This window comes from Aegilops tauschii, chromosome 2 (assembly GCF_002575655.3).
Source record: "Aegilops tauschii subsp. strangulata cultivar AL8/78 chromosome 2, Aet v6.0, whole genome shotgun sequence".
NCBI classification, from domain to species: domain Eukaryota; kingdom Viridiplantae; phylum Streptophyta; class Magnoliopsida; order Poales; family Poaceae; genus Aegilops; species Aegilops tauschii.
The window spans coordinates 479776600-479804005 of NC_053036.3; positions in this window are offsets into that span (position 1 = coordinate 479776600).

Here is a 27406-nt window from a genome sequence, read left to right on the forward strand (position 1 = left end):
TCACAGTTATTGTCATAGAAGTGTCATAAGTATGAAAGAATTTTTTTTCGTTCGACCCAAAATGTCACGGATGTGTCTTTTTTTTGTAGTGTAATGATGATGTGGGTGAGATCTTCTAGGACTCAAATGATGACGAGGAAAATTATGGGGAGTGGGCTCTCAGGCTAGTCGTATAATGACGACTATCATATACTAGTATCATGTATATGATACTAGTGTATGATACTAGTGTATGATACTACATCGATCCATAGTGCATAGTATCATAAGTTAGTATCATAGCTAACTTCATTTATTGCCATGCATGACATATAGTAGCACACCATTTAATATGATACGGTATCATGATATGATACTCAACCCTCTCTTTCTTCATTTAATTCTATGCCACCTCATCAAATTTGCCTAGTTGGCATGCATGATACTACCTATAATACTTAGCCTCATGCAAGAGCCTAGCTATATGCGGATTCCTAGACAAATAGAATAAATGTTAAGAAAGAGAAAGAGAGAAGGTTGAAAAAAGTGCTAAGTAATGTTATAGCCAACCTTGTATCCCACACTACTATATGAGTGACTATAAATAATGGCTATACATGACATGGCAGTTTCTTATAGCCATCAACTGGCTATACTATTAACCATGCTCTTAGGCTGGTCATAGTGCAGAGTAACTTAGACTAGTGTCATGCATATGACACTAGTCTAAGTTACTATCTCCATAATGCAAAGTAACATAGTAGCAGTGTCATACTAGTTGGCTTCATTTATTACCTTGTAGACTCATCCTCTCTTGGAAAGCGCTATGTTACAGTGACATTTTTTATCGAAGACGCACGAGTGTGCGTATCATTCATTAAAGAAGAGGGGAAAGAGCCCCAAATCCACGGTTACAAGCTTATTTACATGCGGAATTAATCCGGCACCACCCTAGTTTCTACAATGGACTACTCGCTTGTGCCCCACACTACATATTATGTTACTCTAAACACATCTCTCCTCATTAAATACATGCCACATAAAGCAAACTTGTCTTGGACTGCGCTATGTTAGTACCTAGGAGTATGTTACTCCCACTATGAGCTGTTGCACGTCCACCGCGGCAAAAGTTTCTCCTCGTGCTGCGAGCCACCGCGCACGCGTTGGCGAGGGAGAAGGCGTAAACCTTAGGCAAGTTTGGCAACATTGTTGTGTATGGCAAAATGTGGCACTAATAGTCCTAGAACCAAATGACCCCGTAGTAAACAAGCTTCTCGTCGTTCTGCGAGTTTCCGCGTGTTGGCAAAAGGATGAACAAAGCTCACGTCAAAAAAGAGTGGAAGAGCATAGATTCCCGACGACCGAGAAGGAGCAAGGAACCTCTTGGTGGAGCGTCTGTACTCATAATAGTTTATATTATTCAGCGATATAAAATAAACCTATCATCTCTACGGTGGACTGGAAGAGTACGAAACACGGCAGCCCAGTGTAGTTACATCATACTACATGGCTAACCCATGCTATCACCATTTTTCTTGGCCTCCGTGCGACACCTAGCTCTAGTAATCTAGCAGCCCGTATCGCTTCTCGCTCCTCGTCTCTCTCAAAGTATGGCGGGCTAGCATTTTTGCCGTCTATTGAGGTCGGTTAACTCATCACATGTTACCGACATGCCAAGAGCATTCTAAAAAAATACTGTACTCTATTGTTATGCCAAGAAGAGGAAGCGCTTTGACCGACGGACCAAACAAGACAGGCGTGCCGTGCCGTGAGTGTGTCCAGTTTCTCGTTTTGAACTCGTTTAGAACACTTGGTTTTGACTATTGATAAGATTTTATATAGGGCCTAATGTATTCTTCGAGGATGCCTTTGACTATTGATAAGATTTTATATAATTTAAAAATTATATCATTCGAAGATCCTTTCACGTTTTGTTTAAAAAAAAGATCCTTTCAAGTACGAATTTGACTGTATGCTTTGAGCAACTTGCATGTCCTATACTGCTCCTGTTTGGATACTCTAACTTAGCTAGAGGTTAGACTAACTCATGACTAACCCTGAACTAACTGTAGCCAAAGAGGTGTTTGGGTGACAGGGTTAGATTGACAATAAATGCACTTGATGGAGAGAGGAAAGTGATTTTCCAGTGGGCCCAATGAGAACTATCTCCAATTAGCACCTCTTGGGTGGGATAGTTTTTTTGGTGGGTTCGGTGCAACTTGCTCCAATTTAACCCTCATGCTTGGATACATTAGGGCTATTTGAGCCCCAACTAGCTCAAACTAACTCTAACCCATGGATCCAAACAGGGGCAAAGTTAGTCTCGTAAAACGCATTAAGCCCTATATACATGGACAGACGGAGTACATGATACTAGCAAACGCTCACCATTAGTAGTAGTTCATTGGTTGGTTTCGATTTTTTATTCAGTTGCTGTGCTGCTACCGCCAATATTCACGTGTGGTTGTTTCTAGAGTAAAAAAAAGAGGCACTAGTACTTACTATGGGAAAGGTGAAGTGATGGTTGCTTCGCCCGACCAACTAATTACTCTAGGAATATGGGAGTACCAGCGGATTCAAGGAACAGATAAATGATGGTTGCTTCGTCCGAGCAACTTACTGTGGCGAAGGTGGGGCTCTGTGATTTGACTGCTCACTAGTCATTACTACTGCAGCATAACGACCGGGGTGAATCTTTCCCTGCAGTTGTGCACTCAATATTGCTGCATGGCAGGTGGAGCTGGATGAAGGATGTCCCACATGTCGGCGAAACAAAGTTGAATTGTTTCTGGCATTGCTATCAATCGTTCAGGATTTGTTTATATGTACGCATAATTTTAGTGAAATTGTACTGTGATGCTATGAAGGTTTCAACTTTGGTTCCCGCAGGAAAAAAAGGTTTCAACTTAGGATTCATGTGTCCTCTTGCCTCAAGATTATCTTGTAACAAAATTCCATCAAATACAAATGAAACTACCATGGCTGCTAATGCATCTCAATGGTTCATAGAGCAGCGCCAATATTCACATCAACTGAAGACAAAGTTGTGAGAAGGTGTACAAATAAAGAAAAATATATAATTGATCGTTGTTGTTCGTAGGCGGGGCTCCATTTCCTGGCCACAGTGTTCATTGCTTGGCAGCTAGTTTCACCCAGCTCTGTAGCCAAAAAAAAGGTGTATGGAGGACACCACAATCCGATCATTTTGTGCACCTCCACTAAAATCGAGCGGACCATCCCTATTTGAAAAGATATCCAGTCAGTGTGATTACAATAATAGTGGAACTAGATGATGAAACATAACACACACAAATAGAAGCTGATCACCTCCGCGATCTCTATTTAGGACTAACTACTTGTTGGAGAAGATTAGGCACAGAGTTGGATGAGGAGGATAGCAAAACCAATCTTCCTTTCTGAAGTCCCACAGAAATGTAAAAACTTTGCCTGTGTGACATTTTGGCGGAACTGCACAAAACACTCTTAAGAAAAAAGTGATTTGTGCAGTTCACCAAAAGGTCGCAATAGCAATGAGGTGAAAATGGATAGCCCTGTTTGCAAAGGGAGGTAGAAAGGAAACAATTACTGCCCGATAACACGAGTTGAAAGAAGAAACATACGCCGACAAAAAAGAAGCATATTCCATGTAATAAGGGAAAGATAGCAGCATGGTGGTTTACCAAAAATTGGTTGAGGATGAGATTGCGAGATGGAAAGTACGCCGGCCGAGATACGTTTTAAGCAAACAACTAAAGAAGATCCACATGCAGCAACGCGGGAAGATGGGTAGTGGAGCAAGGCCGGAGGAAGCTGTACTTGAGGGTCGTCGGGATGTTACTAGGAGGGCACCGATGGCCGGGATCTACCCATACTGCGGCAGCAAGCAAGTGGAGAGGGCCCTACCACGCCGGAGCTTGGTCAGAGAGAACGGCGGGTACCGCAGATCAGGACTGGTTGCCTCAACGCCGTTGAATGGAGAAACGATGCACATCCTCCCTTTCCGCCGGCGGACGGGATGCGGCCGGATCACTAACCAACAGTGAGAGAGAGAGGCCACCGCCGCCTTGTGTCAGATGGTGTGACAGAGACAAACCCCGGCAGGCAGGCTCCGTTCTATATAATGGAGCGGATTTTTCCATTTCCCCACGGCAATCATTTTATATTCTGTATGTGCCATTGAGGAATATATAACTTTATTTAATACTAACACGTCAAGTCGAACTTTTTTCCGTCTAGGCATGGTACCCGACCCTCCTTCGAGTAAACAACCGCTACACGCGTCAAATTATCACGTGGGCTGCCTTTTCGTACAGGAACGAACTCCACCGCGTACCCGCGCGGGTGTGGCCGTGAACAAGACGTGAGTACGTGCGTCCTGCATGCAGCTCTTCTTTAGGTGCAGGTACGTACGTGGGTGGGTGTGAGAGACATGGTTTGTGCGAAACAGAGGCAATGTGTCGATGATATCTCAAACAAAAAAAGTAACATATGCAATGTGTGTGAAACAGAGTCATGGACGTTGAGATATCGATAGAATCGAAAACAGGGATGAAGTGTGTGGCTGCGCGATCGATAAAGAGTGCCATCGAATTTGTGTTTGCCCACGTCAAAGATACAGGGCGGCTGGCCTACTGGAATTTGAGAGGGCAGAGGTGCAGTTTTTCTCTGTGGCATGGATACCTACCTACAACGTTCGACCATCGGTGTGTGTGTGGGGGGGCAGAGACCGATCGACTAGTATATGTGTGGGGAAGGAGAGGGACCTAGCTATGTATTGAGGGATATCGATCGGCATCCATGGATATGTGTAGCAGAGGAATAAGGTTGGGAGAAAGACAAAGGTAGAGAGTCGGAGGGTTGGTGGTGGAGTGGCCACTGGTGCGCGTCGGTCCTATACAAACGGTTTAAAACCCCTTTCCGCGACGGCATCTGGAACCGTCGCCAAGTGAGTGTGGGCGATAGGGGGTCCTTCCCACACGACCCAGAAACCGTCGGGGATATGCCCTCCTGGCACACACGTTCGGCAAAATGAGGTCGTGTGCGACCGGCGAGCACTCAAATACGGAAATACGTACAGTAGAGCTAAAAAAATACAATTATACAACGAAATTGTTTCCGGTCGCAAGTACATCCCACACAGTCAGTCCCGCTAAACGTTTCCGTTCGTATGCACATCCCAAACAGTCGCTCCAAGGAAAACATTTCCGTTCACAGGTACATCACACACAATTTTTCTCGTTAAATCGTTTGCGTTATTGAATGTATCACACACGGTCCATAGAAGAAACTGTGTGGCAAAGGCTGTCCATCACACAGAGTTTTTATGTGGTAAACATTTGCGCAAGGTGGCCTAACGCAAACAGTTTTCAAGAGAAAGTCGTGTGTGATTGTTCATTGATCCAACACGGTTTATTCCTAGAAACTTTGTGCGTTGCCTGAGGTCATCGCCCATGGTATTTTTTCAACAACCATTTGCAATAGCAAAACACAATTAGCAGGCTAATTCGCCATTAGCAGGCTAAGTATCCGATTATTCATAATCCATTTATTAATCTAATTGACATTTCATATTAATCACACAATATATTTCATTTCCATATTAAGGAAGCAGAATTTCATAATTGAAATACATCAGAGTACAACATGATATAGCTTCAGCACTCAGCAACCCCATTACACAACTGCACCAGTAGCAAGTTCCACATGCAACATGTAGAACCTTTCGAAATTAGCTTCATAGACGGTATATAGACAGATGCATCTCATGTGGACAACTGCTGAAGCGGAAGGCGAATATTGAGCCTTCATTCTTGTTGAAGGTCTTCGCAACTTTAGGCCAGTGCCTGTGGATAATTGACCGTCCGTCCTTTGACCTCTTCAGGAACACTTCAATATTGAAGCGTGGGTGTTGTATGAAAACCTTCCTCACCTCCTGACCATAGAGATGGTTTGAGAGGTAATCATCAGTGAACTGCTTTGGAAAGGCCTGAAAACAAGGATGTGCATAAATATCTTCTCTATATTGGAAATGGGGCAAAGAAATAAAAAATGGCAAGGTATAATAGTTAGTACCATCTTGTAGTGAACTGATGTCTTCTTCATTGTGCAGACAAAGATCTTGTTTTTTTTGTCGCTAATTTCTTTATCCTAACAATCTTTCTGAGTTTCTTGATTTGATTGATATTCATGGAGAACTCATTTCCCCATATGCAAAAAGGGTCGAACAGTGGGTCAAAACCTCTGACAGCAGGACCTACATGTGCAAGACCAAATTGTTAAAAACCAAAACATTAGAATGGTTCCTGCAATTGCACAATAATGTGCTATTAGACAACGGACCATGCACGTGCTAACCTCGATTGTAAACCTCAGTGCTTCCCATTATTTCCCTGCAACACATATAAGGTAGTTAGTCATCAGGTTAAGTAAGGGTTCGCATGCTATCAGTAAAATATGTTGATGAAAAATAAGCACATTGCAGATTCATCAGATTAATTGAAGCCACATGGAAAACCCATTTACCCAAAACAAGCATGATTAAGAACTAGGAAATATAGCACTTGTATATGTTTCTCATGTATTAAGTGCAGCCAAATTCGATTTATTCCTCACATGCACAACAATACAAAATTCTACCCACGACAATTGGACATTGCATTGCAGAATTGAACCAAGCAGTTAACTAAACACCACAACAAATGAACCAAACATTAATTGAGCACCACATTGCACAATATAACATACTCCTAATAGAATATCAGAGAGTTAACCAAACAGTTAACTACAGCCAATTGTAGCAATTGTATTTGTTTCTCATGTATTTACTATAGCCAAATTCAATTCATTCCTCACATGGTATACAATAACAGAATGCACCCACAATTTTGTAAAGATAAATTCGATTTATTTCTCACATGAAATACAATACAAAATTGCAGCCTGAAGAATTGAACATCACATTTGCAGAATTGAACCAAACAGTTAACTGAAGACGACAACTAATTAACAAAACAGTTAATAAGTGAGCACCACACTGCACGACATATAGAACATATACACTAGAGCAACAGATTGCATGGTGAAATTATATAGCACAAATCACTAGAATTTGTGAAGGAAAGGCAGGAGCAGCACACGCAACGGGTAAACCGAGCATGCTTAACCGGCGTAGCTAGCAATTGGCAAGGTGCTCCTTCAAGATCTGGGGGTCGACACAAATGGCAGCCATCGCGACCTCATCCGCGTGTGCGGCCGCGATTTGCTTCTCCGCTGCCAAATGCTCCTTGAGGTCCTGGCTATACTGCGTGCACCATGGCTTAGGCCGGGGCTTTTATGGTGGAGGGGTCGGTGATTTGGGTGGAAGGTGTTGCGCTCGCGCCGGCGGTCGGGGCATGTGGGATGTGGAAGGAGGAGGAGGATGGGGTCGGGTGTGGATTACCTGCCTGGATAGAGGAGGCCGAGTAGCGTGAAGGAGGGTCACCGGCGAGGAGGCGGCGGTGCTGCAAGCAAGGATTGAAGGTTTCAACTTGGAAAGGAAGGTGGAAAGAGGGGAAATGTGGCTTTTGGTAAGGGGGAGGGGGTGGGGAGGTAGATATTTCCATGGAAGCCGAAAATTTGGAATCGCTTCAGCCAAAAAACTGGCGCGCAAAGTGTCATCAGACACGGTCCCTTATTCAGAACTGTGTATGATATGTGGACATCACAAACGATTCAGATAGCTTAACCCGTGTGTGATGAGTTTGAACATCAAAAGTTTTGGTTTGAATTTCCATGGTTACAGTGGTCATCCACGTCATTGAATAATTTGGGTACACAAAGGAGACTACAGCACACCCACACTTCTTAATCGAGCAAGTTCAGCAATTAAACAGAGCTAGCTGACCTAAACATTACTCTAACAAATTAAAGACCGGCGCTCTTAATTCAAAAAAACAAAGAGTACTACTACGACTGGTGCTTGTCGATCTCCGCCGCCGCCTCCATGTCCAGCTCGCGCCTGACGGTCTCCTGGGGAAGGGGCTCCATGGCATCCATCACACCATACTCGGCAAGCATCTCGCCATCCGCGTCCGCCATCTCTTTGGAAAAGGCCGCCACGAGCTGGGCGTGGGCAGACGCGATTGATACATCTCCAACGTATCTATAATTTTTTATTGTTCCATGCTATTATATTATCAACCTTGGATGTTTTATATGCATATATATGTTATTTTATATTATTTTTGGGACCAACCCATTAACCTAGAGCCTAGTGCTAGTTTATGTTTTTCCTTGTTTTTGAGTATCGCAGAAAAGGAAAACCAAACGGAGTCCAATTGACCTGAAACTTGACGGAGCTTATTTTTGGACCAGAAGAAGGCCATGGAGTAAAAGAGGTTGGCCAGAAGAGTCCCGGGCTGCCCACGAGGGTGGGGGCGCGCCCCCCCCCCCCCTGGGCGCGCCTCCCTGCCTCGTGGACAGCCCGGAGACCCCCCTGACTTGTTCCCGACGCCAAAACCTCTTATATGTACCCAAACTTCCAGAACATAACCTAGATCGGGAGTTCCGCCACCGCAAGCCTCTGTAGCCGCCAAAAACCAATCGGGACCCTGTTCCGACACCTTGCCGGAGGGGGAAAACCCTCACTGGAGGCCATCTTCATCATCTCGACACTCTCCATGACGAGGAGGGAGTAGTTCACCCTCGGGGCTGAGGGTATGTACCAGTAGTTATGTGTTTGATCTCTCTCTCTCTCTCTCTCTCTCGTGTTCTCAATTTGGCACGATCTTGATGTATCGCGAGCTTTGCTATTATAGTTGGATCTTATGATGTTTCTCCCCCTCTACTCTCTTGTAATGGATTGAGTTTTCCCTTTGAAGTTATCTTATCGGATTGAGTCTTTAAGGATTTGAGAACACTTGATGTATGTCTTGCATGTGCTTATCTGTAGTGACAATGGGATATCACGTGATTCACTTGATGTATGTTTTGGTGATCAACTTGCGGGTTCCATGACCTCGTGAACTTATGCATAGGGGTTGGCACACGTTTTTGTCTTGACTCTCCGGTAGAAACTTTGGGGCACTCTTTGGAGTACTTTGTGTTGGTTGAATAGATGAATCTGAGATCGTGTGATGCATTGAATACTAAGAGAAGTTTGATTCTTTATGATTGTTTTGAGATATGAAGATGGTGATATTAGAGTCATTCTAGTTGAGTAGTTGTGAATTTGAGAGATACTTGTGTTAAAGTTTGTGATTCCCGTAGCATGCACGTATGGTGAACCGTTATGTGATGAAGTCGGAGCATGATTTATTTATTGATTGTCTTCCTTATGAGTGGCGGTCGGGGACGAGCGATGGTCTTTTCCTACCAATCTATCCCCCTAGGAGCATGCGCGTAGTACTTCATTTTGATAACTAATAGATTTTTGCAATAAGTACGTGAGTTCTTTATGACTAATGTTGAGTCCATGGATTATACGCACTCTCACCCTTCCACCAGTGCTACCCTCTCTAATACCGCACACCTTTCGCCGGTATCATACACCCACCATATACCTTCCTCAAAACAGCCACCATACCTACCTATTATGGCATTTCCATAGCCATTCCGAGATATATTGCCATGCAACATTCCACCGTTCCGTTTATTATGACACGCTTCATCATTGTCATATTGCTTTGCATGATCATGTAGTTGACATCGTATTTGTGGCAAAGCCACCGTTCATAATTCTTTCATACATGTCACTCTTGATTCATTGCACATCCCGGTACACCTCCGGAGGCATTCATATAGAGTCATACTTTGTTCTAGTATCGAGTTGTAATTTTTGAGTTGTAAGTAAATAAAAGTGTGATGATCATCATTATTAGAGCATTGTCCCAGTGAGGAAAGGATGATGGAGACTATGATTCCCCCACAAGTCGGGATGAGACTCCGGACGAAAAAATAAATAAATAAATAAATAAAAGAGGCCAAAGAAGCCCAAATAAAAAAAAAGAGAAAAAAGAGGCCATAAAAAAAGGCCCAAAAAATGAGAGAAAAAGAGAGAAGGGGCAATGCTACTATCCTTTTACCACACCTGTGCTTCAAAGTAGCACCATGATCTTCATGACAGAGGGTCTCCTATGTTGTCACTTTTATATACTAGTGGGAATCTTTCATTATAGAACTTGGCTTGCATATTCCAATGATGGGCTTCCTCAAATTGCCCTAGGTCTTCGTGAGCAAGCAAGTTGGTTGCACACCCACTCAGTTTCTTTTTGAGCTTTCATACACTTATAGCTCTAGTGCATCCGTTGCATGGCAATCCCTACTCACTCACATTGATGTCTATTGATAGGCATCTCCATAGCCCGTTGATACGCCTAGTTGATGTGAGACTATCTTCTCCTTTTTGTCTTCTCCACAACCACCATTCTATTCCACCTATAGTGCTATGTCCATGGCTCATGCTCATGTATTGCGTGAAGATTGAAAAAGTTTGAGAACATCAAAAGTATGAAACAATTGCTTGGCTTGTCATCGGGGTTGTGCATGATTTAAATATTTTGTGTGATGAAGATAGAGCATAGCAAGACTATATGGTTTTGTAGGGATAACTTTCTGTGGCCATGTTATTTCGAGAAGACATGATTGGTTTGTTAGTATGCTTGAAGTATTATTGTTTTCATGTCAATATTAAAATTTTGTTTTGAATCTTATGGATCTGAACATTCATGCCACAATAAATAAAATTACATTGATGATTATGTTAGGTAGCATTCCACATCAAAAATTATGTTTTTATCATTTACCTACTCGAGGACGAGCAGGAATTAAGCTTCGGGATGCTTGATACGTCTCCAACGTATCTATAATTTTTTATTGTTCCATGCTATTATATTATCAACCTTGGATGTTTTATATGCATTTATATGCTATTTTATATGATTTTTGGGACTAACCTATTAACCTAGAGCCTAGTGCCAGTTTCTGTTTTTTCCTTGTTTTTGAGTATCGCAAAAAAGGAAAACCAAACGCGGTCCAATTGACCTGAAACTTGAAGGAGCTTATTTTTGGACCAGAAGAAGGCCATGGAGTAAAAGAGTTGGGCCAGAAGAGTCCCGGGCTGCCCACGAGGGTGGGGGGCGCGCCCACCCCCCTGGGCGCGCCTCCCTGCCTCGTGGACAGCCTGGAGACCCCCCTGACTTGTTCCCGACGCCAAAACCTCTTTTATATACCCAAACTTCCAGAACATAACCTAGATCGGGAGTTCCGCCGCCGCAAGCCTCTGTAGCCACCAAAAACCAATCGGGACCCTGTTCCGGCACCTTGCCGGAGGGGGAAACCCTCACCGGTGGTCATCTTCATCATCCCAGTGCTCTTCATGACGAGGAGGGAGTAGTTCACGCTCGGGGCTGAGGGTATGTACCAGTAGCTATGTGTTTGATCTCTCTCTCTCTCTCTCTCGTGTTCTTGATTTGGCACGATCTTGATGTATCATGAGCTTTGCTATTATAGTTGGATCTTATGAAGTTTCTCCCCCTCTACTCTCTTGTAATGGATTGAGTTTTCCCTTTGAAGTTATCTTATCGGATTGAGTCTTTAAGGATTTGAGAACACTTGATGTATGTCTTGCATGTGCTTATCTGTGGTGACAATGGGATATCACGTGATTCACTTGATGTATGTTTTGGTGATCAACTTGCGGGTTCCGTGACCTCGTGAACTTATGCATAGGGGTTGGCACACGTTTTCGTCTTGACTCTCCCGTAGAAACTTTGGGGCAATCTTTGGAGTACTTTGTGTTGGTTGAATAGATGAATCTGAGATTGTGTGATGCATATCGTATAATCATACCCACGGATACTTGAGGTGACATTGGAGTATCTAGGTGACATTAGGGTTTTGGTTGATTTGTGTCTTAAGGTGTTATTCTAGTACGAACTCTATCATAGATCGAACGGAAAGAATAACTTCGTGTTATTTTACTACAGACTCTTGAATAGATTGATCAGAAAGGATAACTTTGAGGTGGTTTCGTACCCTACCATAATCTCTTCGTTTGTTCTCCGCTATTAGTGACTTTGGAGTGACTCTTTGTTGCATGATGAGGGATAGTTATATGATTCGATTATGTTATTATTGTTGAGAGAACTTGCACTAGTGAAAGTATGAACCCTAGGCCTTGTTTCCTAGCATTGCAATACCGTTTGTGCTCACTTTTATCATTAGTTACCTTGCAGTTTTTATATTTTCAGATTACAAAAACCTATATCTACCATCCATATTGCACTTGTATCACCATCTCTTCGCCGAACTAGTGCACCTATACAATTTAACATTGCATTGGGTGTATTGGGGACAAAAGAGACTCTTTGTTATTTGGTTGCAGTGTTGCTTGAGAGAGACCATCTTCATCCTACGCCTCCCATGGATTGATAAACCTTAGGTCATCCACTTGAGGGAAAATTGCTACTGTCCTACAAACCTCTGCACTTGGAGGCCCAACAACGTCTACAAGAAGAAGGTTGTGTAGTTGACATCAGCGATCTGGGCTTGGACGGGCTCCATCATCGCAAGGTATGCGGCGGAGGAACGGACGGCTGCTCGAATGCTCTCGGCGATTGCCAGCTCTTCGGCCGTGGGTTGCCGACCATTGTCGGAGAAGCTTCGTTCTATTTGTGCGGTGACTGCCAGGAGCTGGGCGTGGGCGGCCTCGACATGGTCGTGGGCGGCCTTCATCAGGGCTAAAGCCGCCGCTGCGGAACGGACAGCTGCTGTGCCGCTCTCGCTAGTTGCTATCCCCGAGGCAGATATTGCTGCCGCCACCTGAGAAGCAACAGCGGCCGTTTGGGCTGCCTTTGCCGCCCGGTCGTAGATTGCGGCCACGCTCATGCAGCTTGTTAGCACGCGCAAGGCGGCTGCGGCCGCACTCTCGCTGGAGTGGGCCACCGAAGTTGCCCGCACGACATGGGTCCACGTGCCCATCTTTCACCGGCGATGATTTAATAGTGAAATGATATTTTGGGAGCGAGCTAGTGTGCTTGAGACACCGGCTGTGGACTGTAGCCGACGCACCTTCTCGCGTAAGCCACAGGCATACTATACACCGACGGTGCTCCAAGATATTCTGTACTACATCTCACACGGTTGCTGATAATAAACTGTGTGCGATCCACTTGATTTTTCATCTTGATTTGAATTACATAACGGGGTTACAGCGGCAATGGACGGTGTTTGAATTGCTAGACCTTTTATCTGGAGTGAACATGCAACTATATGTGTGTCGTAAAAGAATTGGAATTATTCATGGTTCGTTTGAACATTTTATACATTAAATTGGTTTTCTAGCCATTTCAGGTGAACAATTCAAATTTGAACTACATGCACATGCTCCAGTGCATATAAATTGGTTGAAAAATCAAATATGTGTCCTTGGGTGCATGCTTAGGTCCCATGCAAGAAATGGTAATGAATTTCAAACACCAAGGCACCGTTGATTGCCGGCAAAACATTGAGATGCCTGGTTTTTAAATTCTAGTAAATCCAAAACTCGTCTGAAATTCATGAAACTTGGCATGCTATCATGGAGCGGTGTCAACATGCCGTGGTACATTTTTTTTCCCATTTGGGGCAGGTTTGGGTATATGCTTCTCACAAACCGGAGCTTCTCACAACAAGCATGATGGTTTTCGGTAGGGAACGTCCCACCTTTGGGGACGAAACGATATCCATTGCCTCCTATTGCTTTCAAGTTTTTTTCTCGTGTCAACATAGAACAACAGGAGTGTTGTGTGAATTTTTGTGATTTTTCGGGGTTCGTTTGGACATTTTTATGCATTAACTGAGTTTTCAATGCATTTTATGTGCATAATTCAAATTTGGACTACATGCACATGCCCTAGTGCATACAAATTGGTTGAAAAATCAAATATGTGTCCTTGGGTGCATGCTTAGGTCCCATGCAAGAAATGGGAATGAATTTCAAACACTAGGGCACCGTTGATTGCCGGCAAAACATTAAGATGCCTGGTTTTTAAATTCTAGTAAATCCAAAACTCGTCTGAAATTCATGAAACTTGGCATGCTATCATGGAGTGGCATCAACATGCCGTGGTGAAATTTTTGTCCCATTTGGGGGCAGGTTTGGGTATATGCTTCTCACAAACCGGAGCTTCTCACAACAAGCATGATGGTTTTTGATAGGGAACGTCCCACCTTTGGGGACGAAACGATATCCATTGCCTGTTATTGCTTTCAAGTTTTTTTCTCGTGTGAACATAGAACAACAGGAGTGTTGTGTGAATTTTTGTGATTTTCGGGGTTCGTTTGGACATTTTTATGCATTAACTGAGTTTTCAATGCATTTTATGTGCATAATTCAAAATTGAACTACATGCACATGCTCCGGTGCATATAAATTGGTTGAAAAATCAAATATGTGTCCTTGGGTGCATGCTTAGGTCCCATGCAAGAAATGGGAATGAATTTCAAACACCGGGGCATCGTTGATGGCCGACAAAACATTGAGATGCCTGGTTTGTAAATTCTAGTAAATCCAAAACTCATATGAAATTCATGAAACTTGGCATGCTATTATGGAGCGGCATCAACATGCCGTGGTACAAATTTTGTCCCATTTGGGGCAGGTTTGGGTATATGCTTATCACAAACCGGAGCTTCTCACAACAAGCACTAGTGGATGCCCTGGCAATTTCTTCAGCGGCTGGAATGCAGTCATCAGCCCTGGAACTCACATTTTCTTCAGCAGCCTGATTTTCATCAGCGGTGCTGGCGTGCTCTTCTGTTCGTTGAGCAGGATCTTTGGCTTGAGGAATTTCTGGTTGCGATGGAGCTGCAACGTTTGAAGTGAATTTCTCAGTCAGTTTTACAAAGCTGACCTTGGCTCCTTGCCAATCAGCATAGTAAGCATTGAAGTCATCACTGAGGCCTTTGATTTCAGCCTGGATCTTCACTAGTTCTTCAGTTGTCATAGAGACAACGTTTTTCTTCAGGAAGCGCTCCTTCCTGTACTGAGCTTTCTTCAGCTGCCTTGCCTTCTCAAATTTCCATTTCTCTTCTTCAATTAAGGCAGTTAAAACATGACTTTGACCAGGTGTGAGGTTCATCTCCACCAAAGGAGTGTTGGGATCCTTGTGCCAGAGATCGATGAAGTCTAGGATCAGCTTCGGATCCAAAAGCAGTGGCACATTGCTTCCTTTGGCACTAGCGGCCTTGACTTGTCTGTCTCTGATGATTTCAGCAAGTTCTTCATCATCAGCCTCATCATCATCAGAGGGCTCTTGGAAAGCAACCTGCTTCTTGCGAGGACTTGGTCGAGGACCTCGTCCAGCAGTGGTCTTCTTCTTCAGCAGAGAGGGGCCAGCTGAGGAACTTGGAGCAGCTGAGGAACTTGCAGAGGCTCCTGAGGCAATAGATATGCCTGCAGTCCTTTGGCATGTGGTGAGATGCACAGGTGCTGAGGATTTGGTCGGAGCAGCCGAAGACTTTGGCGGAGGAGCTGAGGACTTTGGAGGAGCAGTTTGAGGATTTGGCCGTGAGGGCTTTGAGGAATCTGGCCGTGAGGGCATTGCTAAGGAATTTGGCCGTGAGGGCATTGAAGGTGAGGCACTTGGCTTATGCGCAGGCTTCTTTGCCATGGCCTTCTTAGACTTGACAACAGAGGCCTCAGCAGAGGCGGCAGCAGCAGTAGAGTCCTCGTTGAATTTCCTCACTGCATCTTTTGCCTGTTTGGCCAACTTGGCCTGGCGCTTGGCCCATTCTTCAGGATAGTCCTCGCCGTGCTTGAGGCTGGTGGGATCAGCTACTTGGCCACGTGCCAATGGATATCTTGAGCATGGAGGGGTAACAGCGAATTTCTTCATGTATTTTGGAGTAACATATCTGTACTCCCTCCACTCTCTTGCCCATCTCCTCTCAATCTTTTGAATGCGCACCTTGCGCTGATTTTTATCTTCCTCAGGGGGTGTGTAGTACCCAGCATAGATGTCCTCGGGGATTTCAAAAGCAGTGTTGACCTCAGGCATCTTTCCTCCTTTCTGTGGTTTCTTTCCATCAGCCATTTTCTTCAGACGAGGAATTTGAACGATGGAATTTTCTGAAGATGTATGCAACTTTTCTTCGAGGAACACTGCAAATGAGTTAAGTTGATGAGAACCTAGTGATTCAGCAGCGGACATGAGTACCTGTGAACAGAGTATAGTTGCGAGGAAGTTGGAGAGGTCATATGCGTTCTCAGAAGGTTTTGTAAAAAGAACAAAGTTGAGGATTTTGACCAGATGAGTCTTGAAGAATTTCACTAAGCGTTCTTTGTCTTAGGTTCCAGAGTTGTACGGATCAGAAATCCACACAATTGAGGAATCTTGAAGAAAAATATAGCTTAGAGAAATGAAACAAGAGCAGGTGACATGTGAGGTGTTTTAGTGTGTGAGAATCTGAAGAATAAACACCTTTGAAGATTTTGTAGAAATCATTTGAATCAAAGAGGGCAGTAAAAGTAACTTTTAATTACCCTGGACGAAGAACACGACAACTGGGATGTGGAGATGTGAAGTTCGTCAGTGCAGATCTTCCATGCCCTAACTCGGCAGAGGAAGATAGCTACGGCGGCGGCGGAGTGAAGAAATCCGCGGCCGGCGCGAGTACGGCGGCGACGAGGTCGAGGCAGTGAAGCTCTTCCTCACCGGCGACGATGAAGTAGCGGCGGCGCTAGGGTTTGAGAAGCTCGAGCGGGAGTGAGATCGAACGGAGTAAGAGAGAAGTGAGGAAGGGGAGGGGTATTTATAGCCACGATGAAAAACTGTTCGCCCGAAGAAATTGGATGAACGTGCCCCTGACCCTTCTCATTCGCTTGACATGTCTCACCCACGTACTGAGAAGTGGAGATCGTGTGAGATCTTGGGTGAATAGATAAGTATTATCGTGGGATTCGGAACGGTTTGAGCGGCAAAACCGAAAATTTTGGATAAGATAAGTTTTAACGTTGCGTTCGCAAATTCTTCAGCTGACAAGGACACAGTGAAGATTTTGAACGAGTTTCAAATAGAACGCACATGAAGAATTTGTGAATAGAATGGGTTGAGTTTAGCATAGAGGGGGAAGGGTCCGATCACATTCACTTAGCAGAAAAAGCAACTTGAAAAAATAGCAATAAGTGAATGCTGTAGAGGACATAAACTCATATATATATAGCCAATGAAAAAAAAACGACGGAAAAGGTGAAGACAATGCAAGGTTGAAGAAAATGAACAACTGAGGAATTTCAAAAATTGAGGAAAAACTCAAATTGAAGATTTTCAACTTTGGTGGTGGCGTGACCCACCGTATAAGAATGATGATTTCAGACACCGCGTACAATTGTCGTAGGGTTCTGAGAATCAAATTCTTCGTTAATTTCTTCACACTTAGAGTGTTATTCTTCATTGATTGAAGAAAAACTTTTCTTCATGTGTTGCACATCTAAGTCATCAATTTTGCATAAGTGTTAGGATGAGTGTCCTTTTCAAAGAACATTCGAAGATTCTAAGATATTTAGCTCACACCGCAACTTGCTAAATCTCTTCTCATCCAAGGGCTTTGTGAAGATATCGGCTAGCTATTCTTCAGTCTTCACATGCTCAATAGAAATGTCGCCCTTCAACACATGATCACGAAGAAAATGATGATGAATCTGAATGTGCTTGGTCTTCAAGTGCTGAACTGGGTTATGAGCAATCTTGATGGCATTCTCATTGTCACAGTAGAGAGGCACATTCTTCCCGTTGACGTTGTAGTCCTTGAGAGTTTGCTTCATCCATAGCAATTGAGCACAGCAAGAACCAGCAGCAATGTACTCAGCTTCAGCAGTAGACAGTGATACGCAGTTCTGTTTCTTCGAGGACCAACAGACCAAAGATCGTCCGAGGAAATGACATGTGCCAGATGTTGACTTGCGGTCCACACGATCACCAGCATAGTCAGAGTCTGAATATCCAATGACATCAAAAGCCGAGCCCTTGGGGTACCATAATCCAAGTGTTGGTGTGTGAGCTAGATATCGAAGAATATGCTTCACAGCCTTATGGTGTGATTACTTCGGTGTAGCTTGAAATTGGGCACACATGTAAACACTAAGCATTATATCTGGCCTAGATGCACATAAGCATTAGCTCGACGTTCTTCACGTTCTGGAATGAATTCTTCAGCAGATTCTTCGGTCGGAATGACATCCTCAGTAGCCTTGAACTTGATAGTTTCCTCAGGTGTTGGTTCATCTATCACAGAAGGTAGGTGCTCTCTTTGCGAGCCATTAGTTTCATCGAACCGCACATCTACAGTTTCAACAACCTTGTGAAGAACGTTGTTGAAGACTCTGTAGGTGTGCGAGTCATTTCCGTAACCAAGCATAAAACCTTCATGTGCTTTCGGTGCAAATTTTGAGTTGTGATGAGGCTCTTTAATCCAACATTTAGCACCGAAGACTTTGATATAACTCACATTGTGTTTCTTGTCAGTGAGGAGTTCATAGGCAGTCTTCTTGAAGAATTTGTGAAGATATACTCTGTTGATGATGTGGCACGCAGTATCAATTGCATCAATCCAGAAACGACGAGGCATTTTGTATTCATCAAGCATAGTGCGAGCCATCTCAGCAAGAGTCCTGTTCTTGCACTCCACGACGCCATTCTGCTAAGGAGTATAAGGAGCAGATAACTCATGAGTAATACCAAGTTCATCAAGATAGTCATCAAGACTAGAATTCTTGAACTCAGTTCCATTGTCACTTCTGATGTGCTTGATCTTCACACCAAAGTTGGTTGAATCCCTCGAGGAAAATCGTTTGAAGACTTCCTGCACTTCATGTTTGTAAGTAACAATGTGTACCCATGTGTAATGAGAGTAATCATGAACAATAACAAAGCCATATTGAGATGCATCATTTGAAACTTCAGAATAATGGTTAGGACCGAAGAGATCCATATGAAGCAATTCAAATGGTCGAGTGGTAGTCATGATAGTCTTTGCTGGATGCTTAGTCTTTGTCATCTTTCCAGCTTCACAGGCTCCGCATAAGTGATCCTTGAGGAATTTGACATTCTCTATGCCAATGACGTGCTTCTTCTTCCCAAGCGTGTGCAAATTCATCATGCCTGCATGACCAAGTCGTCGATGCCATAACCAGCCTTCTGAAGCTTTTGCAAGTAGGCACACGGCTGGTTGTGGTCCTGTAGAGAAATCAACAATATACAAGTCTCCTCTCCTAAAGCCTTCGAATACTTTCGAATTGTCAGCTTCCATGATCACAACACAACGGTACTTGCCAAAGACAACAACCATATCAAGATCGCAAAGCATTGAGACAGACATGAGGTTGTATCCTAAGGACTCGACAAGCATGACTTTGTCCATGTGTCGATCCTTTGAGATCGCAACCTTACCTAGACCCAATACCTGAATTTTGCCTTTGTTAGCGAAGATGATATGCTTCAGATGTGATGGAGATAAGGGAGCATCCATCAATAGATTCTTGTCACTGGTCATGTGATTTGTACATCCACTATCGAGGACCCACTCAGTGGCTTTGGGTTGATCATCCTGCAGATGAATTAGTGCAGCTTACAAACTCATATACTTCATCAGTGAAGAATATGACATCACAATTCATCAGATCAATTTCATCAAGTAATAGAACAGATAAAGCAATATGAGGACGTGAGAAATGAGAGTTCATTTCTTCATGATTAGCCTGCGTCCTTTCAGGCACTTTCAGGTCTCCAGCAAATTCTTCAGACGTTTACGCACGTCTGGAGACCTGACCCTGCAGAAGAGATTAGTTCTTTTTCTTCACCACCCACATCTGAAGGGGTGGCAAAGAGTTCATCACTCTGCGAGCTCCATACGAGAAAGGTGGCATAGAAGCTAATCCATTTTGTTTCACATAAGAGGAGTTAGGATAAGCATATGAATAAGCAGAGAAATTCTTCGAGGATTTATGAACATAATGGTTAGAAGACTCATATTCATAGCCCTTAGCTCTTCCCTGCAAAACAGAGTTGTTAGCACGATGATATTCATATGAGGACTTTGATCCTTTTGAGGAATTTGATCCACATGAAGAATTTGGTCCGTATGAGGACTTGGATCCATATGAAGAATTTGGTCCATATGAAGAGTTTGATCTGGGGTTCCTATTCTTCACAGGTGGAGTCATGAGGACATTCACCTGAAGACTTTCAAGACACTCAGATTTTCTTCATAGGGGCACCATTCCTGCAGTTAGTACCAACATATCTAGCAAATACTTCACCATTCTGATTTTTGAACAGTTTATAGTTGAAGTCAAATGACTCATCAGAAGAATGAGGAGATTCACATGTAAAGCCAAATAAATTGGATGGATCAACTGGAGGTCCCTTTGCAGCAACCCATGAGGTTTTGGGGTACTGCTCAGGCTTCCAATTCGTACCATCAGCATTGAGTTTCCTCTCAAAGGCAATACCCTCTTTCCTAGGATTCCTGTTGAGGATCTGCTTTTTAAGCACATCACAAAGAGTCTGATGCCCTTTGAAGCTTTTGTACATGCCTGTCATGTACAATTCCTTCAGCCCTGCATCATCAGTGATACTAGAAATGTCCTCAGATGAGGAATTAGTGATAGCAGAGACAGTTGAAGAATTTGTAGCATTAGAAGCATTTGAACATTCAGGTGAAGAATTAGCAGATTCACGTTTCAAACATGGAGGAACAAGCGTTGATTTGTTGAGCAAGTAATGAATCGCGCTCCTTCTGAAGATCTTCATAACTCACTCTTAGCTTTTCAAGATCTTGCTTTCTTTGAAGAAATTCATAAGAAAGCTTCTCATGACCAGACAAGAGAGTGTTATGATGACTTTGAAGGGTGTCAAACCTAGTCTGAAGTCTCTTAGCCAAAGCTTTCGACTGATCCATTTCTTCACCCAACATATCATCGCTCTTATTTAGCATGTATTGAACTTTTTCCAAAGCTCTTTGTTGTTTAGTGGCAAGGGAAGCAAGTTTGACATAGATGGGTCCAAATTCATCACCAGATTCATCATCACTGGATTCAGATAGATAGCATTCAGTTACCTTTGCATCTTTTGCCATATGGCATGGTGCAGAAGATGATGATTCTGGTTCGAATGTCATCGCTTTGAGAGATTCCTCGAAGTCCTCAAACCAAGGATCATGACGGGTTCGATGACCTTCATAGACCTCAGAGAGACGGTCCCAGATAAGCTTCGCATGATCGAGATGCATGATGTTCCTGAACTGATTCTGAGACAGACAGGAGCAGATGACGTCCTTCACCGTGAGCTTGAGAAGAGTGTACTTGCGAATGTCATCAGCTTCCGCCATCTTGCACAGATCGGTCAGACGGATCTCAGTGACAGTCCACAGCTCGCTGTTCATCGCCATGAGGCGCTTCTTCATCATGGCCTTCCACTTGGGATACTCGTGACCGTCAAAGATGGGGCACGACACAGTCTTCATTCCTGTGGTCGACATAACTAAAACTCCAGGCGGTTAAACCAAAATCACACAGAACAAGGGAGTACCTTGCTCTGATACCAATTGAAAGTGTGTTATATCGACTAGAGGGGGGTGAATAGGCGATTTTTTATGAATTCTTCACTGAGGAATTTGCGGGTGAGGAAATTTCTTAGCGAAGAATTACTTGCAGCGGAATAAGTACTCAGAAATAAGCATAACAGAACACAAACATGGTCATCATGATGAAATGAGGACAAGCACAGAGTACAGGAACCGTAAACACAGGAAAAACACAGGATGAAGACAAACAGACTGAAGAAATTTGAACTGAGGAAATTGAGAAAGTCTTCAGTCAAAGTCTTCAAACAGATATGGACAAGCACACAACACAGTTATGAGGAAATGAAAAAGGTTGAGGAAATAGAACCAGTAAGCTTGGTGAAGACAATGATTTGGTAGACCAGTTCCAACTGCTGTCTCAGTTGTACGTCTGGTTGGAGCGGCTAGGTATTTAAACCTGAGGACACACAGTCCTCACCATATTCTCCTTGAGCTAAGGTCACACATACCTCACCCAATCACTCGTAGTAAGTCTTCAGGTGACTTCCAAACCTTCACAAACTCGGTCACTCGGCGATCCACAATTCCTCTTGGATGCTCTAGACCATGACGCCTAACCGTCTGGAAGAAACACAGTCTTCAAAGGTAACAAGCGTCGGATCCACGCAGGATCAATCTCTTCAGTGATGCTCAATCACTTTGGGTTTGTAGGTGTTTGGGTTTGGGTTTTCCTCACTCGATGATTTTCGCTCAAAGTCCTCGGAAGATGGGATGCTCTCAAATGACAAGTGTCAGTTTCTCTCGGAGCAGCCAACTAGCTAGTGGTTGTAGGGGGCGGCTATTTATAGCCTAGGGAGGAGCCCAACATGATAAGACATAAATGCCCTTCAATGATATGACCGTTAGGTGGGTAGATATTTTGGGACAGCTGGCGGGTAGCACAGCAATGGTCGGATATTTGAGGCTCAAATTCATCAGGGCTATCATGTTCCTCACTGTGTAGGCAATCCACACTGGCGAATTCCTAACTCCTCAGTCAGAACAAATTCCTCAGAGACCAGAAGAACTTTGTCTCTGTCACTGAAGAATATGACTGAACTGTATGAGATTTCCAATGGCTTCACTTGAAGGGATTGGTAGGTGTAGGATTTTGAGTTGAGCATCACATGGAAATTTTTCCTTAGTATTTCCTCGACCCCCTTTAACAGTACGGTGTTTCCTATGACTCAAGAAATAGAAAATGAAACTACGATAACAAAAGTCTTCACGCTTCATGTTCCTCAAATGAATATCAAATCTTCAAGGTCACACCAATTTCTTCACTTTCAAAGTCTTCAGAAATCCAAAGTCTTCAGTCGAAGAACTTCATTTTTAGGGGTCGACTTTCTCTATAAATATCAAACTCCTCATAGATTTATAGTCCTATGTACACTCATAAACACATTAGTCCCTTAACCTATAAGTCTTCAATACACCAAAATCACTAAGGGGCACTAGATGCACTTACAGTTATTGTTGATGATTACTCTCGTTACACATGGGTACCAATTGTTACTTACAAACATGAAGTGCAGGAAGTCTTCAAACGATTTTCCTCGAGGGCTTCAACCAACTTTGGTGTGAAGATCAAGCACATCAGAAGTGACAATGGAACTGAGTTCAAGAATTCTGGTCTTGATGACTATCTTGATGAACTTGGTATTACTCATGAGTTATCTGCTCCTTATACTCCTCAGCAGAATGGCGTCATGGAGCGTAAGAACAGGACTCTTGCTGAGATGGCTCGCACTATGCTTGATGAATACAAAATGCCTCGTCGTTTCTGGATTGATGCAATTGATACTGCGTGCCACATCATCAACAGAGTATATCTTCACAAATTCTTCAAAAAGACTGCCTATGAACTCCTCACTGCCAAGAAACCCAATGTGAGTTATTTTAAAGTCTTCGGTGCTAAATGCTGGATTAGAGATCCTCATCACAACTCTAAATTTGCACCGAAAGCACATGAAGGTTTTATGCTTGGTTACGGAAAGGACTCGCACACCTACAGAGTCTTCAACAATGTTCTTCACAAGGTTGTTGAAACTGTAGATGTGTTGTTCGATGAAACTAATGGGTCGCAAAGAGAGCACCAACCTTCTGTGACAGATGAACCATCACCTGAGGAATCTATCAAGATCAAGGCTCCTGAGGATGTCATCCCGACCGTAGAATCTGCTGAAGAATTCATTCCAGAACGTGAAGAACATTGAGCTGAGGCACCTGAAGAAAATGGTGCTGAAGAAAATGCTGATCAAATTCCTCGACGACAACCAGCTCATCCTCGCGTTGCAAAAGAAGTGCAAATTGAGAAGATCATCGATGACATTGAAGCACCAGGTCCTCTCACACGCTCAAGAGCTTCACATTTATCTAACTTTTGTGGGCACTTTGATTTTGTCTCTATCACAGAGCCCGCTAAGGTAGATGAAGCATTTCTGGAGCCTGAGTGGATTCAGGCCATGCAAGAAGAATTACATCAGTTCGAGCTCAACAACGTCTGGGAACTGGTCAAACGTCCAGATCCTCGCAAGCACAATATCATTGGCACAAAGTGGATCTACCGCAACAAGCAAGATGAAAATGGCCTTGTGGTGAGGAATAAGGCACGGCTTGTAGCTCAAGGCTACACACAGGTTGAAGGAATTGATTTCGATGAAACTTCTGCACCTGTTGCTAGACTTGAGGCTATTCGCATATTACTTGCTTATGCTAACCATCATGATATCACTTTATATCAAATGGATGTGAAAGGTGCATTCCTCAATGGTAAGCTTGAGGAAGAAGTATATGTTGCTCAACCCCCAGGTTTTGAAGATCCAAAGCATCCTGACAAAGTCTTCAGACTCAATAAGGCCCTCTATGGCCTCAAGCAGGCCCCTCGGGCGTGGTATGATACTTTGAAGGAATTCCTCATGAAGAAAGGCTTCAAACCCGGTTCACTTGATCCTACTCTCTTCACTAAATCTTATGATGGTGAATTGTTTGTGTGCGAAATATATGTTGATGACATTATCTTTGGCTGTACTGACCAACGTTACACTGACGAATTTGGCTATATGATGAGAGAGGAATATGAAATGTCTATGATGGGGGAACTGAAATTCTTCTTAGGTCTTCAAATTCGTCAACAGCGCAATGGCATATTCATATCTCAGGAGAAATACCTCAAGGATGTACTGAGGAAATTCGGCATGCAAGATTGCAAAGGGGTCAAAATTCCTATGCCAACAAATGGCCATCTATGCACTGATGAAAATGGTATTGACTTCGATCAAAAGGTATACCGCTCCATGATTGGCTCTTTATTGTATTTATGTGCATCTACGCCAGATATTATGCTTAGTGTTTGCATGTGTGCCCGACTTCAAGCTACACCGAAGGAGTCACACAATAAGGCTGTGAAGCATAATCTTCGATATCTAGCTCACACACCAACACTTGGATTATGGTACCCCAAGGGCTCGGCTTTTGATCTCATTGGATATTCTCACTCTGACTATGCTGGTGATCGTGTGGACCGCAAGTCAACATCTAGCACATGCCATTTCCTCGGACGATCTTTGGTCTGTTGGTCCTCGAAGAAACAAAACTGCGTATCACTGTCTACTGCTGAAGCTGAGTACATTGCTGCTGGTTCTTGCTGTGCTCAATTGCTGTGGATGAAGCAAACTCTCAAGGACTACGGCGTCAACGTGAAGAATGTGCCTCTCTTCTGTGACAATGAGAGTGCCATCAAGATTGCTCACAACCCAGTTCAGCATTCAAAGACCAAGCACATTCAAATTCGTCATCATTTTCTTCGTGATCATGTGTTGAAGGGCGACATTTCTATTGAGCATGTGAAGACTGAAGAACAGCTAGCCGATATCTTCACAAAGCCCTTGGATGAGAACAGATTTAGCAAGTTGCGGTGTGAGCTAAATATCTTATTATCTTCGAGTGTTCTTTGAAAAGGACACTCATCCTAACACTTATGCAAAATTGATGACTTAGATGTGCAACACATGAAGAAACGTTTTTCTTCAATTAATGAAGAATAACACTCTAAGTGTGAAGAAATTAACGAAGAATTTGATTCTCAGAGCCCTACAACAATTGTACGTGGTGTTTGAAATCATCATTCTTATACGGTGGGTCACGCCACCACCAAAAGTTGAAAATCTTCAATTTGAGTTTTCCTTAGTTTTTGAAATTCCTCAGTTGTTCATGTTCTTCAACTTAGCATTGTGGCTAATTCTTCAAGTTGGTTTTTCTGCTAAGTGAATGTGATCGGACCCTTCCCCCTCTATGCTATACTCAACAATATCTATTCACAAATTCTTCATGTGCGTTCTATTTGAAACTCGTTCAAAATCTTCACTGTGTCCTTGTCAGCTGAAGAATTTGCGAACGGAACTTTAAAACTTATCCTATCCAAAATTTTCGGCTTTGCCGCTCAAACCATTCCGCATCCCACGAAAACACTTATCTATTCACCCACGATCTCACACAATCTCCACTTCTCAGTACGTGGGTGACACATGTCAAGCGAATGAGAAGGGTCAGGGGCACGTTCGTCCAAATTCTTCGGGCGAACAGTTTTTCACCGTGGCTATAAATACCCCCTCCCCTTCTTCACTTATCTTCTACTCCGCTCGACCTCACTCCAGCTCAAACTTCTCAAACCCTAGCTCCGCTGCTACTTCATCGTCGCCGGTGAGGAAGAGCTTCACTGCCTCGACCTCGTCGCCGCCGTACTCGCGCCGGCCGCGGATTTCTTCACTCCGCCGCCGCCGTAGCTGTCTTCCTCAGCCAAGTTAGGGCGTGGAAGATCTGAACTGACGAACTTCACATCTACACCTCTCAATTCATCGTGTTTTCATCCAGGGTAATTAAAAGTTACTTTTACTGCCCTCTTTGATTGAAATGTTCTCTACAAAATCTTCAAAGGTGTTTTTCTTCAAATCTTCACACAGTAAACACCTCACATGTCATCTGTTCTTGATTCGTTTCTCTAAGCTATATTTTTCTTCAAGATTCCTCAATTGTATGGATTTCTGATCTGTACAACTCTGGAACCTAAGACAAAGAACGCTTAGTGAAATTCTTCAAGGCTCATCTGGTCAAACTCTTCAAACTTGTTCTTTTTGAAAAACCTCTAAGAACGCATATGACCTCTCCAAATTCCTCGCAACTATACTCTGTTCACAGGTACTCATGTCCACTGCTGAATCACTAGGTTCTCATCAACTTAATTCATTTGCAGCGTTCCTCAAAGAAAAGTTGCATACATCTTTAGAGAATTCCCTTGTTCAAATTCCTCATCTGAAAAAAATGGTTGATGGAAAGAAGCCACATAAAGGAGGAAAGAGGCCTGAAATCAATACTGCATTTGAAATCCCTGATGACATATATAAGGATTATTGCACTCCTGATGAGGCCAAGTTTGGTAAGGAGGACAAAAATCAGCGCAAGGTGCGCATCCAGAGGATAGAAAGGAGATGGGCAAGAGAGTGGAGGGAGTACAGGTATGTTACTCCCAAATACATGAAGAAATTCGCTCTAAATCCTCCATGCCCAAGACCTCCATTGGCACCTGGCCAAGAAGCAGATCCCACTAGCCTCAAGCACGGTGAGGATTATCCTGATGAATGGGCCAAGCGCTAGGCCAAGTTGGCTAGACAAGCCAGAGAAGCAGTGAGGAAATTCAACAAAGACTCTGCTGCTGCTGCTGCTGCCACTGCTGAGGCCTCTGCTAGCAAGCCGAAAAAGGCCATGGCAAAGAAGCCTGCGCATAAGCCAAGTGCTTCACCTACTATGCACTCAAGGCCAGTTCCTCAGCAATGCCCTCACGGCCAGATTC